Consider the following 13,503-nt stretch of genomic DNA (forward strand, 5'->3'; position numbering starts at 1 on the left):
TGGATTGAGGTATTGAAAGCAGTCCTGAAGAGAAGGACTTGGGGGTGCTGGTGGGTGAGAAGCTCAACATGAGCTGGCACTGTGTGCTTGCATTCCAGAAAGCCAACTGTATCCTGGGATGCATCAAAAGAAATATGATCTGCAGTTAAAGTAAGATGATTCTGTGGTTCCACCCCTCTACTCTGATCTTATGAGATCACCCAGTTCTGGAGTCTTCAGCACAAGAAGGACACAGATTTGTTAGAGCAAGCCCAGAGGAGGACTATCAAGATGATCAGAGGGCGGGAGCACCTTCCATACGAAGACAGTCTGAAAGAGTTTGGGTTGTTCAGCCTAGAGAAGGCTCCAGGGTGACGTTACAGCAGTACTTAAAGGGGGCCTATTGGAAAGCTGAGGAAGGTCTTTCTGTGAGGGAGTGTAGTGATGGGATGAGGGGTAGTGGTTTTAAGCTGAAAGAGGGGAGATTTAGATTAGATATTAGAAAGAACTTTTTTACTGTGAGGGTGGTGAGGCTCTGGTACAGGTTGTCCAGAGAAGTCGTGGATGTGTCATCCTTGGATATGTTCAAAGCCAGGTTGGATGAGGCTTTTAGCCATCTGATCTAGTGGAAAGTGTCCCTGACCATGGCAGGGGAATTGGAACTTGATGATCTCTAGGGTCCCTTCCAACCCAAACCATTCTATTATTCTATGATTTCTAACCCAGCACTCATATTAGCATTGCTTTTTACATTACAAGACCAATAACTGGGCAATATGTGAAATCACAGGGTAACATACGTAACTAAATGAGAAAAATTATAGAATTTTCATACAAAATCACACATTATCAAATATCTTTAGCTGACATACTGATAGCGTTGTCTCTAAATGCTCTCAGGCCACTTTATATTAACTCTTTGTAAGCACTTATTAGACAGTCCATTGCAATTAATTCCTTTATTGATCTTCTCTGCTGTGTTTTTAATCATTCACAATGCATTAAATTCATTTTATCTATACATGTACAAGCCCCCTTTCAATTAATTTACTAGTATTACAATAGCATGTCTGACATAAATGTAAAATACGCAAAAGTCAAGGACAACATTGTCAATACATAGGATACTTTAGTATGTCTGAGCCTAATCCCATCTCTAATGATTTCACCAGGAGAATCCTTACTGCTTTATTTCTCACTATTGTCTACATAACATTTTTATGTTTGAAATTCAAATGAATTATCAAAGCATATCCCTTGTTATCTTCTTCCTACAGGGTCTGGATTTTTTTCTGACTTTAGGAGGATAATACAGATTTTGTAATAAAAACTTAGACGTGGAAAGGGCTTGACAGAAGCAATAATGCAATCCCCAGGCTAGGCACTCCATTTACTGCTTTTCAGCTTTAAAAGTGACATTAGTAATAGTTGGAAAATTAACTAGGCTCTTCGTATTCACCTGTTATCACCGTATCAAAAGAGTACCATTTAATCTGAGACCACAAACAAATACTTTCTATGCTTTTCCTGTCATAGTTTTTAACAAATCCCAATAGAAACAAAGTCTCTTATATTATCAAGAAGAAAAAATCTCTTCTGTCCATGAAGGACCCTGAACAGTCAAGAGTGTGACCAGCAGGAAATGAGAGATTTAAGTACAACACATATGTTTATCAGCATCTTGCAAACCAAGCTTTCTTAATCCAGCTCAGTATTTTAAGAATCCAAATAAAAGGCAAGTGCCCTTTGGTATGCAATGCAGTGCAACTCTGTTGTTTATGGAAGTATACCATCACACATAGAAAACGAATTTTTTTATTTATGTGACAAAATGTACCTACGAGTACATACATTCTATGTGCTATATTTTTATTTAGAATGCCTTTTTCACTCTTAGAGACAGCAATGAGTTTAGTTTAGATAAGCACAGAACTAAAAAAATATTTCAGTTTTTCAGTTTATTTTTTTATTGTGCCTTAATAATTTCTTTGGAATTATATGTCAGCTCAAAATTAACTTTGCCTAGTTATGTCTGTTTATAAAGTATATGTCCCATGTTCAGAAACATCTATTCAAACTTTGGCTTATCAAGCTCCAGATTTCTTTGATTTTTATCAAGAAAGCTTAGCCCTGTTTCCTGCCAAGGATAGCCTAAAGATTGAACCTCAATCAGTTAAATATTTTCTAGTGTATTATATGGAACCAGAAAATTCACACTGCATCTACTATTTACCTTGGATTTTCCTTTTTATTTTTTTTTTTAATAGAATTAATTATCAGAGTCTGGTAACTCCTGAAATACAGGACTATAAAAGCTGTTCATGATCCACTTGGTTTTCCCTAGTGTTATTTCACATACTGCAGCACTGCAGATGGTCTATTACTCTGACCATCTCTAGTGCCAAAGGAAAGAAAAGAGCAAAGAGACGTATTTGCTGGATCACCAGGAAGGTCTGGATGCAGTTTTCAATTTGCTAACAGAAGCACTCTCAGCTGCATCCAGCCAAAGATTAGCAGACATCGAATCTACCATCATTTTAGGATAGGATGTACATGACTTGAAGAGAAGAGGAAAGATAATCCCAAAAGAGATCATCCCTCGGAAGAATGTGCCCTGCTGTACTGATGGGTGTAGTGGGCCACTGCAGAAGACATTGTAAGAAGGGTGTCTTTCGCTGGAATCTGGGCAGAGTATGATCACATCTTGATTGCAGAGACCTGTATTTTAGCACGAAGAATCACTATATAACTTGTACTGTGACTGTCTTTGATTTGTTCCTATGGAAATGCGTAGGACCATAACACTCTTCATGAACCACGTTGACCACTGGATGGACTTAGCTGATTAAATGTAACAGAGAAGCCTGTGCATGGTTCCCAGCTAGCACATGTGGATGATACCATCTATAAACTTTGTCTTACCTTGAGATTAGGCAGCATACCTACACATAACTGTCCTTTATCAGACAGCAGAAATGATTAGTAGATTCTTTTACCTGTAAGGAAATCCTGAAAATCTGCAAGGACCTCAATGGTGATGAAACTCACCATGACAGGACCTGCACAGTATGCTGTGATCGACATGAAGAGGCTCACCTGGTGCTGCAGCAGCCAGCATTCTCAGCATCGGCAGGGATGTCAGATTGCTATTACCTTTTCTATGTTTTCTAGCAACATCAGAAAGGACATGAGGTTATCACTTTTTCTTCCACTTTATTGCTATCAGCTTCTCTACTCTTTCTGTGCTTTGCTCAATAAATTAGGTAATCAGCCTTGGGTATTCATATCTTTGTTCTTGATATCCAGAAAAACTCAGAACCTCCTCAGTGAAAAACGGGGGGCACTGTAAACAGAACACATAAGCGAACCATGACATTGCTAGGTCAACCCTGTCAGCAAGGTCAGTATTAAATCACCCACTTTTCCAGCGTAAAACTAATGTTTTCTCTCCTTAAGATCTGATTCTAATTATTCTTCTATTCTGTGTAGACAAACTATTGTATAATAATTCTGTGGGTTTGCTATACAGCATAAATGAGTACAGCAGTACTAACATTGAATTAAAAAAAAAATTACATCAAGGAAAAACTCTGTATTTTCAAGAACCATTGGTAAGACTTTTGACTATGTACTCTGGGATTTTGTCAGATCAGATTGATCTTTAGCCAATTGCCAAGAAAGCCTCAGGCAAGAACTGTACCAAAAAGACACTTTAACCATGATAAGTTTCTATATGTAAATCAATGGGAAATAGGAACACACATGAAAATGCTGAGGTTTTTCCCTATACTATAGACAGTTATGTGGAAAACTTTCTGGATTGTAGGTGTGATAGGGGGGTTGTAGTTTATTTTTTGTTACATAGGAATTGATTACAGTGTTAGCATATACAGCTAGTTTAATGAACATTTTCACCTCAATAGGAAATCTGATGCCAGGGTACTTGATTGAAAATTTCCACTTTAATTCAAAATGCAGTATAACAGGATTTGGAAACTTCTGATAACTCAAAATGCAGATTTGCCTCATAAATCGCTCTGCTCATTTCAGGAATCATTATAGATTCTATCAATTAAAATGGAGAAACAAAGTGGAGATTTGGATCACTGATCTGAAAAGCAATTTAGCTGAGTGCAACTTCTCTCTTTTTCCTTGGATCAATGATATTAAAGTACTGTGATCCACTTTGTATTACTTTCTGTTTTCCACTTTCCAGAGTATGTACAGATATAGCTAGCAAAGAGCAGGAGACATGAAATAAGTTATTTTGGGGGAACAATTTCATCCACTGTAGCCATAAGAAGTGCTTACACAAAAAGAGTAGATATGTTCTTATTGCATACTCAGAGCAAAACCTGACTATTTATGTCATAAATATAGGTGTTCGTGATTTGTCCTTTAGCTAGACCTATGGAGCTATGTATCTTGGAAGGAGTGAGCAGGATTTTATTGTTTAATAGATTTGAATCCATTATCACCAGCTCAATCCTATTACCTTTAACTAGTTTTCTCTGTGTGAGAGGTTATTCTGCAACAGCTGTTTTTTATCCAGTTTTCCTGATTAACTACATGTGAGAAACCCTCAGTTTCCAGAATAAGAGAGATAATTGGAATAAGACATTTTCTGGAATCAGACAAATTGCAGATAGACTTAACAGATGAGATAAGCCAGTTGAAACTGGTGCTTTACCTTATACCAAATACATTTCCATGCATAGGAATTATGACCCTTAGTTGTAGTTTGCAGATAATGGTATTACAGTGAACTTAGGTAAAAAACAAGTTTCCTCTATTATAAGAATGCTCAGGAATGTTTTCATTATGTTTCTTAATATTTTCTTTCTGGCAATTACTCCCTTTTACCATAAAAAGGAAAAAAAAAAAGAAAACCCCAAGATTTTAGATATAAAAATAAAGTGCTGACAGAGGAAACTTGAGCTAAATGGCCTTGGTCTTAAAAGAAATTATTTTTCAATTAATTTTTTTTGACAAAAATTCCCACTTGTGTCAAAGGCTAATTGTAATACAGCAGTCCATCATCTGTTGTCATGTTTACCTCCTACTTTTAGTATTCAGAGTTACTGAATAGAAGAGACAATTCAGAATTTTACATAAATAAACAAATTATAGCTGTTAAATGAGTTAAAAATCCTTTATTTCAGAACAGACCACTTATTCCAACTTCATCTGATATACCGATGTAATTCTTTATTCTGTATTGGTCCACTTATTTCAGTTTTACCTAGCTGGATAATATTTTTGTAAATACTAAATTTGTCAGGTACTGAGCACGATGCTAAGTACCAGAAATAAAACTTGTCCTTTCAAAACACTGGCAATGTTTTACAACATTAGTTAATTGATATCCTTGTATAATCTTCCTTTCTCTTACACAAAATAAGGGCTACTTGGGTAATTATCAGTTTTATACTGAATATAATTTTAGAATACATTTTCAGACATTCTTTCCATGTTCAATTACATGTGCAGGTGTAGGAAAAATACTGACTTTTTGCCACACAAGAAAGTTAAGAAAAATCTACTAAAGGCAATTCCAAAATACTTTTTTCAAAAACACATTGTCTCCTGGCTGTCCACTCCTTGAAATTCTGTAGGATCTGTGGGATTTGCTGTGGCAAAAGGTTATCCAAGAACCTTAGCAAAGACGCAAGCATTTCTTCATTTTCCAGGCACTGCCTACAGGCATATAATTTTCTATCAGAAGTAAAGCTTCTCTGTTTGTCAATGGATAAGGCAGCTATATTAAAATAAAAATCTGTTTTCCCAAGGAGCTCCTGGGAATCTGAGAAAGGAAAGCCTCTTCTTCATGGGAATGTACTCAATAATCTCTTCTTTTAGTTATCTCCTTGGAAAATCATATTCAAATGACCTGAAATCACAAAAATATTGTTGTGTTCATTGTTGTGTTGTTTCTATTTCAAATATTTAAGACAGCATTATACATTCAATATCGTTACCCAGCTTAATAATGCTGATACCTGTGATGATAATAATAAAAAATAAAGCTCTATATCTCTATGCAACAGAAGCACTGTGGCACCCATTGGCTTCATTGAACAATTATTTGGGACATACTTGTCAAGAAATATTGGCTTGTTTTAGCTATTAAAGAGATCACTTTGGTTTGGAAGACTAAACCTTACGTTGGGTTTTATGTATTTTAACTTGGTGGCAATATTTCACACTCGTCTCTGAGGCTGGGCTCCAGCTGTAGCAGTTCCTAGATTGGAGGTGTTTCCATTGGAAGCTACAGTGCTTTGCTCTTCATTGTCCAAACCATCACATTTTCCTCAGCAAATTCTCCACCAGAAGAAAATGTAACACATCCACCTTTTTGCAGGTGCAGAAACATAAGTTTTACATGAAACTTTGCCTCTTGTAATATCTCTTGTGTAATTCTAAATATTGCATAAATATATATCCAATACTATTAATTTGACAGTATAATCTTTGAAATAAATGAACAGGAAAGCAGTGGAAGAAAAAAAAAACACCTGAAAATATGCTGCATATGTTTTCAAACAATTAAACTATCATCTTAAAATGCAACATGCTAATTAAAGGTTTTGTTAAAACCTAATTTGTTTTTTTTCTAAGGTTATGCAAGGGAACAGTAAAAAACATTTCCAATTCAGTATTTCCAAGGAAATTTTAAAGATAAGGCCAGTTGCTAGAAAGGAGTCTGAGGCCATGAGTAACACTTTGGTGATCTGCAAGTGCAGACTAGTTACATCATCCTTCAGTGGCTGGTAGCTGATGGTCAATATTGTGTGATATCACACAAAAATAAGATTCAGTTTTGTCACCGGCATGTGATCAGAGTTTTCTTGTCATTCTAAGAACAGAGGTTGAAAGGATTATTATTTTTTTTTTTTCTTGCTGAGAAAAGTTTGGTAGTTAGGTTTATTACATTCTAGAGGGAAAAAAGTTTACTTCCTATTTAGCAACTGCTCATTCGGTGTATTGTAAAGGAAATAACAGCTTCATATGTGGGTCCTACTGTCTAACATAACAAGCCAATACAAAAATACAATTAGTCATTACTTTCTGAAAGGCAAAATTCTTTTTGACAGTTAGTGATTGTGTTCATTATAAAGCAACACCAATTTGGTGATCTAATATTCTAAAACTGGGAAAAAGAGGCTCAACATGTTAAAAATAGATTGGGAAGCCAGGAGAAGTTGTCCTTAATTTCTCTTGTCTAGTCTGTTCTATCTTCTAATATAATTCAATATTTATTATGTTTAAGAATGAAGACTCCACGTCTCCTCTTTCAAAGGAGGTCAGACTGGACTCACTCTCACTTTCGCATTCTGTATTCCAGTGAGTGTTTAAGTACTTTATCTAAAAGACAGAAGATTCAGAAAGAGGTAAATGGGAGATTCTCTGGCTAGCACATCCTATGTAGGAAACTGTCAGATTTAAGAGTTAAGAAAACATAGTTCAAGTCTTTATCCTGACAGAAAAAAGAATACTCACCCACAGGACCTGTAGAATTTTCTCCGTTACATAAATACATTCTTTATCTGAAAGTACTTATTTCATAAATTACAGGTTAAAACCAAGTTATTTAAAAGTAAAGAATTCATTTAGGGAATAAAGTACCACAGGATAAGTGGAAAAAAAAATAAAATCCAAAATATGTTATTCAAGAATCATTGGATCAGATCAACCTCATAACTATAGTCTATAACATAACATAAATGGGAAAATAATAATGTAATTAATCAGTCAGACATATAGTAAAATATCTGACAGATTGCCTATCAGAGTTAACAAGTGAGAGATCATGAGAACTGGTGCAAGAATTGTGCATTGGATAGTAAACTGACAGAAAAAAAGCTGGCAACTGACAGATCTGAGAAAGTAATAATCAATCTGGGATCAATTGTTAACAGAATTAGTAAAGAATTAGTCTTGGGATGGATCCTATTTATTTTTTTCTATTACATTGCATTTGATGCAGGCACAAAAAGTAAAGGCTAGCTGATAAATTTTTTGGTAGCACAACATGAATCAGACCAGCCACAATACAGAAATAACTGGAGAAGTATGGCAGCGGACAACACTAAAGCAAGCTGATATACTTCAGAAGGAATTAAAGTAAGTTCTGTTTTAAACAGTTAGAAGAGAAGAAATATATTGTGATGCAGTTGAGTTTGGGGGAGGGGAGAAGCTATTTAAAATGTTGACCTAATAAAATTGTTTCTAGAAGGGCCATAAATACATTTAGGTTGGAAATTCAAAGTTGTAACCATCAGAGCCAAAATATTCTGTAACAGCTGTCCAATAGGAGTAGCAAGGGCAATAAACCAAACTAGTTTTAAGATGAAGTATGTTTCAGCAATAAAAATGTTGTACATAAACATCTATTTCAACTAATGCTTGCCAAAACACAGACAAATATCCAATAAAACCTTACCTAGTATTTTTGTCAAATTGCTCAGTGAACTGCAGGACAACAGAGGCTTTTAGTATCTGTGTCTCTGAGATAACTCCTCCATAACAACCGCTTTGGAACTGGGAACTTCAGAAGCACTGAAAGCCGCAGATTGAAAGGTTTATCTGCTTTTCAAATTTCAAAAGCAATCTGGTAGTTCAGGAACTTGAATTTTCAGATTCCTCTTTGTAGTGATGTTTACACTGAGCTTTGGAAAAAAATCTGGAACACATGAAAAAAATGCATTTTCTATCAGACCATTACGAGAATGAAGAGGATGAAGACTTCTTTAAGCACTGGAACTCCTCAGGGGAGGGGATGATCCTAAAAGCTTTCCTGTTCTAGCTTACTCAACAGATACTGACTTCAAGGGGGATAAAATTCCTTCACCTGACTGCCATTCAAAACGTAATAGAAAGGGCTGCAGCAGTTTAGAATTGGCAACTAAGGAAAATCCTTACACAAAACAAGCAAATCATTTGGTCAAATTTTCTGTTTAAAACAGAAATTACAACAGCTGATATGTCTACAAGAACTTGCAGGCAGCAAAAACACAGACACAGAGCAAATATTTATACTTTTTTTTCAGCAAAACTCATTACAGAACTGGCAGTGCTCCCAAGGGACAGCAGGAACAAAATGCCTACAGAATCAGGTCTGAATGCCTTGAGAGTCTACAGCTTCTTTCAAAGAAAGCCAGCAGAATTTAGTTATACTGGAATTAGGTCTTCATTGACGTAAGAAACTGATCAGATTTTGATTTATCAGTAGTTATCTGATAAAACATAGTTTTCCACAGAAATGCATCAGGTTGCTTTGTCAATCCATACCAACATGAATCTGCAACAGATACCATAACGTCTAGGCATGGTCCTAGGATATGTTAGTGCAAAGTTGCCTCAGGAACAGCTTTGAGAGAAAGAGAGAGAAGGGATTTCTGAGAAGCACATCCAGCTTAATGGTAAACACTCAGAACAACTCACCTTGTCCACTGAAGCGTTTGTTAGGTGCAGAGTCAGAAACTGGACAGTGTGTTTCCAAATCCCATGGGATATTTATATCATCATGAAAATAGCACCCAGATTCTACTCCATCCACAAAAGTTTCCTTGTTTTGACTGTAAATGGCACTGTCTTGTCTTCATATATCTTGGGTTTCTTGCAGTGATATCTGAGATTGTAGCTTTCTTACCGTAAGTGCAGCACTATAGTCTCACAACATTGAAGAGTATGGCACTGAAATTAAGAGCAAATACAGTCTCTATAACCATAGCATACTACAGTCATTATTTCCATACCTTAGGAAGACAATGTTATGTTTGTTCAGGTTAAGAGAGTTTATGATTTTCCTATATCAGATATTTTCTGATTTACATTTATTGAGTTAATAAAAAAATTATGACCCTTTTTACATGATAAATTCAATGAAGGCAAAGTACTTGCATGGTTCATGTGCAAATTATCGAGACAGATAGTGTTGCTTTAAAGGGTGGTTTCTAAATGATCCTTGTGATAAGGCATGTTACATATCAAAGTGAATATACAAAATGAGGTTGAAAGTAAGGTAATCATAGTAATCAAATTTTATTGCTGAACATTTTTTCCCTAAATCTAAAGGTGAACTATAAAGGTGCAGTCTGACGATTTTTTGTGATTAGTGAATTTCATTACCTTAAGTAAACCTGTTTTGGGTCTCTTTATATACAGAAAGAAGTGCTCATGTTGTCAGTTACTACATTTCAGCTGTGTAGTAGCTTTATAGTAAGCTGTTTAAAAATAATCACAGGCTGGTTTTTTTGTCCACTACTTAGAGTAAATACATATATTTCAGGGAAAAAATGGAGATGATAAAAATTGAGTATATTTACTTGTGCTGTTATACTGTTTCTGCCCCTCTCAAGCTGCAGCTAGCAAGAAAAAAAATACATAAACTCTAAAGAATATTGGCTTTTTTATATTATATCTGAAAAATCATAACCCCAACTGACCTGCTAAAAATAAATTGAGAATAATAATCAACAATTCATTTTAAATGTCACATCAAAACAAGGTTGGCAGCGTACTTTGCTATGAATTCTCTTTTTATATTCAAACCAGAGAAAGAAAAAGTGATTGAAAAAAGTCAGATGAATAATAAGATTCTTCATAGTAAAACTTTATGACTATGCTATATACAGATTTTCAAAAAAATATAACACCTGAAGTCTATGCATGTTCAGAAGCAAGAATCAATTCAAACACCTACATTCTAAATGAAGCAGTATATGAAGACCCAAATCTAGAAAACATGTAAAGTATCACACGTTACTGGAAGATACAGGTATCAGATAGGAAACACAGTATATAAGTTAGATGCTAACAGAATGGAAGATCAGCAGTCATAATATATTAAATATTCACTTATCAAAGCCCCAACATATTTAATGAAAAAAAATCTCCTTATACAAATATTCTGGTCAGTGCATGGTGAGTTACCCTTGGTCAGCACCCAGATACCCACCCAGCCACTCTCTTTCCCTTCTTATAAGGATTGGGGAGAAAATAAGATAGAAAAGCTTGTGGATGGAGGTAAAGACAGGGAGATCACTTACCATTACTATCATGGGCAAAACAAGTTAAATTTAATTCCATCCCTCCCAATTCCCCTACACACAAGCCTTCATCCTGAGCCACACAGGTTGGGGAATGGTGTATACAGTCAGTCTATAAGTTTCTCTCTGTCACTCCTTCCTCCTCACACTGTTCACCTGCTCCAACATGAGTCCTCTCTAAGGCTGCCTTCTTCCAGGTTAAACCAGTTCCAGTGTGCATCCTCCTCAGGCTGTAGCTCCTTCAGGTGTAATCCAGCTGCTCAGGCATGGTATCTTTCACAGGCTGCGGTGGAATAACAGCTTCCCATGGTGTCCTCCAGAGGAATCTCTGCTGCAGTACTCCTCCCTCTCCTTATTCTTTGACCTTGGTGCTCACAAGGTTCAATTATGTTGAAAGAAACTGTATTTATATCATGATGAGATAAAACACAAAATCAAGATCAAGAATTCTTCTTTCAGGATCTATTTTATTAAGGGTGCGATCTATGACAGCACACTTAGAGAAAAATGTGTATCTAATAAACTTGAAATTTGAAATCTGAACTGGTCTAAAGACCTTATCAAGGCTATTAGCTGGATGAATCTGCCAGATGGTTTAGAAGACATTAATATGCATTTAGAAGAAGCATCTTCATATGTGAAATGTTAATTTTATATAAAACAGTCAAATGTGTGTTGCTTTGCTTCAGTTAACCTCATCAGCATGGAGAAACAACTCTATGATAAAAAGAGTTATCAGTGCAATGGTAAATAAAAGATGACAATCTAAATATTGCAGTGGCATTCAAATATTCTTCAAATTCTGTGAATCAACAGCAAAAAAGAAAATAATAGATGATTTATTGTCTTTTCATAACAAAGCCTGATCACTGTTGTTTGATGATGAAAGCATGATGACAGGGGTGTGAATAATGTTATGAATCATGAAATAAATTAAGGTTGTTATTTATAGTGTAGAGAAACACAGTACTGAAAAAAGCTAATATTATATATTTTCTGTGACTGCAATTAACCATGTGCCAAGAGCTGTTACATATTCTTTATATTCTTTTAATTCAGGGGTAAGTGAAAGCTGCAACATAGTGAAGAATATCCGGGGACTGTACAGTTTTACCTGAGTCACACGAGATGATGCATGTAGGTTGTCAGCCTGTAACGAGGGGCAGAGGAGAGAGAAAGTTCTCTTTCCACTCTGAGCTCTTTCCTCCAGTAAATCTTTATCTGAAGACATTCCAAGTAAAGTCGCTCTGTCACACTGGCTTTGGGCTAAGCTGCAGCACAGTGGCAGGTGAATGTCATGTAACACGAAGAAAGTCTAAATAGCACTATTTGACATAAGAAAAGCTTGCAGGGTAAAGTTCTAACCACCTTTGGAAATACTAGATTATTTCTCATCCACTGCTGCATTGAGATCTCAAACACTGTGACAAACACTGTTGCACCCTAAAATGCAGAGAAATACAAAACCAGAACTGTGTATATTAAACACAGAAAGTATGCTAAGGAAGACTTGCCTTTTTTTCTTTTTCTTCTTCCCCCCCACCCCCAACCTCCCATAACCTTGCGAAGAGAAGAAGTAAGTTAAATGATTTGATTAAAACCAGCTATGTGGACTGAAAAAAAGTCATCTCTCTTAAGCTTCTCCTATCCATGTGAATGAATGGGCATGACAAGAACAAAAGCCTAACTACATACTTAATATGTCATCAGCATTACTAGTCCTCATTTAGACAGCCGTTACAGTGACAGTTGTGCATGTGGAAAGATTCTTCTTCACCAAAGGATACGATCCTATGAAGCTGGCCTACAGTATCTTTCCACATTCTTCAAACACACTGTAGAAAAAAAGGGTTTCTACATTTAGCATAAGAATAAGTTGTGCAAAATTGACCCACCCTAAACCAAAAGGTTACTATGTGCATTCACTTGCACATACACGCATTCATTGAACTCAGGATAGAAATTAACTTATTAAAAACATATCTCCTCTCTCAGTTCCTACAAGTGCCAAAAAGTACAATTTTTTGAAGTCTTACCTTTATTTTAAACGCAGAGTTTCATCGCATTCCTATGTCTCCATCTCCATGCGCTGGCAATTTCTTCCACACACTGATCCACACCTTATTTGTAGGAATGCAATAGAAAATCAAGAAAAGTGTAAAAGAAAAAGGGTACCTGAAACTGCATGGAAGGCAGCATGACAGCTGAGAAAGTTTCTGTGGCCTTACCTCCAAGCAGAGCACCATTCCTACTCTGAAACTAGCATTATCGAATGTGTCCTAAGGACTGCATAGGGCATCATAAAACTTAAATTCCAGATTTAAATTATAGAGCAGAAGCAGCCTGTAGGCTTAGCTTGAAACTAAATTTACCATTAACTTTGCTTAGCAAGTAGTGCATTCTAAAAGCTGGCTCTGGGTAATCTATACTGATCGACTCAGTGAGAAAAAGTTGAAGAGGGAATGTAGGGCCT

The 13,503-nt window shown here is 35.9% G+C and overlaps 1 long non-coding RNA gene across 2 annotated transcripts; it reads right to left on the reverse strand.

The window, feature by feature from the left end:
* Positions 1-5,156: 5,156 nt before the first annotated feature.
* Positions 5,157-12,840, reverse strand: LOC128851366 (uncharacterized). 2 transcript variants are annotated; one of them, XR_008448727.1, is made up of 6 exons: positions 12,726-12,840; positions 12,145-12,301; positions 11,187-11,430; positions 9,424-9,675; positions 8,423-8,662; positions 5,157-5,869 (listed from the first exon to the last, which is right to left on the reverse strand). It is a non-coding gene; the product is annotated as an uncharacterized LOC128851366 (long non-coding RNA). The 2 variants fall into 2 exon arrangements; XR_008448726.1 differs by lacking the exon at positions 12,726-12,840 and having other exon boundaries at positions 12,145-12,545.
* Between the last annotated feature and the right edge of the window lie 663 nt (positions 12,841-13,503).

Source organism: Cuculus canorus, chromosome 2 (assembly GCF_017976375.1).
Source record: "Cuculus canorus isolate bCucCan1 chromosome 2, bCucCan1.pri, whole genome shotgun sequence".
Lineage (NCBI taxonomy): Eukaryota > Metazoa > Chordata > Aves > Cuculiformes > Cuculidae > Cuculus > Cuculus canorus.